The following is a 4,828-nucleotide window of genomic DNA, read 5'->3' as shown; positions in this document are numbered from 1 at the left end:
GGTTGGGTTATTAAGTGCCAGACTTTTAATAATGCCCCAAAATAAAATAAATGTTAACAGAAATAATCTTTAGTAATATCAACAAAAAAAGTCAGCTAATTACTTTGGAACTGATGTTCAGGAATTAACCCTTGTTGCAGCTGGGTGGTGCAGTGCATAAAGCGCCGGCCCTGGAGTCAGGAGGACCTGAGTCCAAATCTGGCCTCAGACACATAACACTTACTAGCTATGTGTCTGTGGGCAAATCACTTAACCCCAATTGCCAAAAAACAAAAGGAAAGAAAAAAGAAAAAAAAAGAAATTAATCCTTGAATTCTTGTATAGGAGATTATCATCTGATGAATGGGGCTGTAAACACCATATAATGATGCCTTTTCATTTCTTACCAAATCGTCACAGAAGTCATTTGCCTTTTGACTTCAGATACATGTACAGTTTCATTTGCAAAGAGAATTTCCATAAAAATGTTTTTAACCAAATCATGTTTTGTAAACTGTTTTTTTTTTCAAGGCAATCTGGGTTAAGTGACTTGCCAAGGTACAGCTAGTCAGTATTATAGTATTTCAAGTGTCAAGTCCTAGACTGGATTTGAACTCAGATCCTTCTTACTCCAGGACTGGTACACCATCCACTGTACCACTTGGCTGCTTCTTGTAAGCTATTTATAAAAAAAAAAACAGAGATAAAATAAAGCTATTCATTGTGGAAGGCCTTAAATTATATTATTACAGTAGAAAATACAAAAGTAGGATATAACTGAAAAGACAATTGCAACATTTGATTCAAATCTATAGCTCCTGTAACTACATTTTAAAAACTAAAGCCAACATTTTTCAGTACCCATAGAAAAGAGTTAAAATACATTTGCCAAGAAACCCCTGATATGAAGATTAATATGAGGGGGTAGAAAGTTGTAAGAACCAGAAGGACACATAAGATGTGACATTTTATCTACATCTCCTGTTTGCTTTATTGAACTTGTAGTTTCACAATTCAGTAGCCTTCTGCTTCAAACTCAGATTCTTCTTCTGCATTTTTGAGCCACTCTACATATTTTTTTCCATTTGTCTAAGAAGACAACTTTCCCTTTTGCAACATGTACATCTTTATCCCACTTCAAAATGGGCTCTTCACCCAGGACTCCAGCTTCACAAACAACAACAAAAAAGCACCACTATTTTTGGAAGGAAAGAAGGGAACATTGTCATAACAGTACTTCTGAATCTTCAGTAATGTAGTCAGCTTAGACTCACCTTGAGCAGCAGCAGCAGCAGCAGCAGCATCAGCAATGGTAGCAGCAAGTAGAGGGCTCTATTGCTTCAAATGTTTTAAGGTTTGCTCTGCTGCCAGCTTCTCCTTTTTGTTCCATTCCACCATGCTCATTACACTTGACCAGACCATGTCTATAACAATCTGTTCTGGGATATTGTTTTTCTTCATTTTCTCCCCAACGCACAAAATTATCTCCTTAAATGTTATCACCACAGGACATTTGTTCTTGAAGTTCTTTTTGTAGCTCTTTATGAGCTCCCATGGTTTTCTGGTTCCAAATATACTCAGAAAGTTCTTTTAGACCTGCTTCAGTAAAATATTTTTTAAAGTGCTCAGCACTGTTTCTTAGCAGGAAAAACTTCCATCAGTCAGTTGTCCATACTGACTTTTTGAAGAATAGCAAAAGCCAATGAAATACCTTCTTTAACCAAATTCTCATTATAAATGCTGTTAGGAATGGATGTATTAAATGGCCCATTGGCCAGAGGAACCCCAATCAACGTGACTAGTTTGTTCCTCTCAGACTCTGAAAAACCCTTTAAGAATAGCAGTGGCTTTTTAACTTCATCCTCGAATCCCTTTTCAAGGTATTTGTATCACCTGATTAACTTGTTGAATACCTGAGCAAAGGCTTCTGTGATCTCTAGTTCTTCTTGTGCTACAAATACACAGACATCTGTTTGCATCATATCATTTGCCAGTGTACCACCTGGGGTCAGCATGCAACCAGCCACCAGAATGTCAAAGAGTGTTTTTGCGTATCATCAATAATCAAGTTTTGCCCCAGAAGCATCAAGAAAATGTGCTACTGCTTCCAGATCAATGCCAGTTTCAGTTAAACCCTGAATAATACAGTCCAAAACTGAGTAGGGTCAAACCTCTTGTCCATCTCTTTTTCTAGTTTTAAAATACTGGCCTGCTGGTGTTGAGTTTTGCTGCTTTTTATTATTCATAAGAGAGACCCTTCTCCAGGTCTGGCTCTGAATCTAGGTTCTGAAGCAGAAGCAGCTTTACTTCATGCTTCTGCCTGCTACCTTTACCTCTGCAGGCTGGCCCCTGCCACCTTCCCCCCTGTCATGTGGTCCCATGCGGCAGCTTTAAGTGTCATACTGAAGATTTTATATTTTTTTCATTAAAGACTTCATGACTTTATACTAATCATGTTCATTTGGGTTCCCCAGGGATGACTGATTTCGGATCTCAGCCTTTGGCAAAAAATAATTAGATAACAAAGATTATTGCTATCAGAGAGAATGTTTGCCCAGGTTTTGGCCTCAGAAATGTTGCTGAATATTTGGGCTTGAACTAGGGGCTTTCCAGAGAAAATTTGAGGTAGGGCTAGTTCCCCATACCTCCTATTACTCCAAAGCACAGTTAGAGGGAGGAACTTAACCAGTATTAGAAATATTATTACCACCAGATTCACAAAAAATATGTGTAGGCAGAAGGAACAGCAGGGAATGTAATGGAAATCTATTGGGTCTTCTTAACATCAAAAGTGATAGCAGAGCTACTGGCCAATTTTCAACAGTGTTTTGTATCATGTAATATCTAATAGGAAAGAGCACAATAAATGACTTCCTTTTTTTCTTTTTCCTGTCTTCCTTTCCTTCCTTCTTTATTAATCTATTTATCATTTCATTCATTTATTAATTTAATCATTTATGTATGTATATTTTTGTATTTTTTTTCCTTCTTTAAGCCTTCATATATCCTTCTTGCTTATTTTATTTTTTTCTTTTTATTTTTTTGGTGGGGGAAGTCTTTTCTCATTAAAATCTTTCAGTACACTACAGAGGGCTATATGACTGGCAAGGACTCCTTGGCATGTTAAATTTTGTAGCAAGAAAATAGCCTAACTCAGCATCTCCACAATTTGGTAAGTGTTCTCCAGGAATTTGAGGTCATTAAATTATCTACTATGGTAGAAATTAATATATTTGAAGTCAAATAAATCTACTAATGTATTATACAAAATGATGCACATAGCTGAAGTTCTTCTGGGAGAAAAATTAAATGTGATTGCCCTCATAAAAAAAAAAAAGAAAGCCCAAATGATTGAGTTTTATTCCTAATAAAGCAGGGTATTGACTAACCTAAAAAGTAACAATATTTTTTTAAACACATGGTTTTTCAACTCTGTGATAACAACCTATGGCATGAGCATCATCAGCCCCAAATGACCTGAGCATACCAAGCCATTAGATCAGTATAAATTCCTAATTTACCTGACAGCTCTTTAAGTATGTGAATATAGTTTTTATTTCCACTTAGTAGAAAAAGTGTATCTTTGCTAAAACTTTGTATTTCCCCCAGTGCCTAGCATGGTGCTGAGACAAAACAGATGATTAATAAATATTTGTGTAATTAAATTTAATTCAATTATCTCATCCTTCACTTTTTGGGGGATGCACTGCTGGTTATCTATGTCCACCTCAATTGATACTATATAGAAATAAACAGCAACACAGATGTGGTCTGACCGTGGCAAAGCAGAACAGAACTATCAATTCCATGAGGAGTCTTATGACCTTCCAGAGGCAAATACTAAGCCTAAAATGTAAAATGTACATGGAGCTGGGAACAAAAAAGGCAGACTACAGGGAGATTTCTAGCAAAGCTCTTTCAACATTCCCCTCCAAACAACTTTAAAATAATGTATTAATTTGAATTCTGGAGAGGCATACCAGCAAAAGGATGGGGTGAGATATTCTTCCAGGCCAGGACAACTTAAAAGGTTGGAGGAAGCATACTATGGCACTGGGGTGGAGACTGACCAGGAGCATTGCCCAGATGGATACCAGCTACAGACTTTGGAAAAGGTGGCAACAACAGTAGGGAAAGCAAGGAAGGGGAATAGGACAGATAGTTAGAAAGATGTTTCGGGGCATTGGGCATAGGACTGGTGCCATTTGGAAGCTCCAGTAGCTAACATGACAAAAAAGGAAAATGACAAATACTGGAGAAGATGCGGAAAAATAAGTGCACTAATGCATTGTAGTTTGATTAGTGAAGCGATTCAACTATTCTGGAGAACAATTTGGAACTATGTATAAAGGATTATAAAACTTTGCATAGCCTTTGACCCAGAAGAACACTACTAGAGCAGTGTTAAAGACATCAAAGAAAAAAGAAAAAAAAGACTTATTAAAACAAATATTTCAGCTTTTTTTTAGTAGCAAAGAATTGGAAATTAATGAGATGCCTGTCAATTGGAGAATGGCTAATCAACTTGAGGTTATGATTGTGATGTAATGCTATTATCTTGTAAGAAATAAGGGAGACGATTTCAGAAAACCCTGGGAAGATTTACATGACTGATATAAAGCAGAGTGAGCAGAACCAAGAGAACATTGTACAGGATAACAGCAACATTATGGAGATGATTCACTGTGAAAAACTAACCTACACTGATCAATGCAATGATTCACAACAATTCAAAGGGCTCATGATACTATCGACCTCTATAGAGGGTGCTGTTGAACTCTGAGTGCAAACTGAAGCATATTTTTTTCTTACTTTATTTTTCTTGTTTTTTTTTCAATGTGGCTAATAT

At 36.6% G+C, this 4,828-nt stretch overlaps 1 pseudogene; it reads right to left on the bottom strand.

The window, feature by feature from the left end:
* Positions 1 to 993: 993 nt before the first annotated feature.
* On the bottom strand, positions 994 to 2,225 carry LOC110205032 (eIF5-mimic protein 2-like; annotated as a pseudogene).
* Between the last annotated feature and the right edge of the window lie 2,603 nt (positions 2,226 to 4,828).

The sequence above is a fragment of the Phascolarctos cinereus genome, unplaced genomic scaffold (assembly GCF_003287225.1).
Source record: "Phascolarctos cinereus isolate Bilbo 61053 unplaced genomic scaffold, phaCin_HiC Scaffold_4;HRSCAF=312, whole genome shotgun sequence".
In the NCBI taxonomy this organism is placed as follows: domain Eukaryota; kingdom Metazoa; phylum Chordata; class Mammalia; order Diprotodontia; family Phascolarctidae; genus Phascolarctos; species Phascolarctos cinereus.
This window is presented reverse-complemented; position numbering and strand designations above follow the sequence as displayed.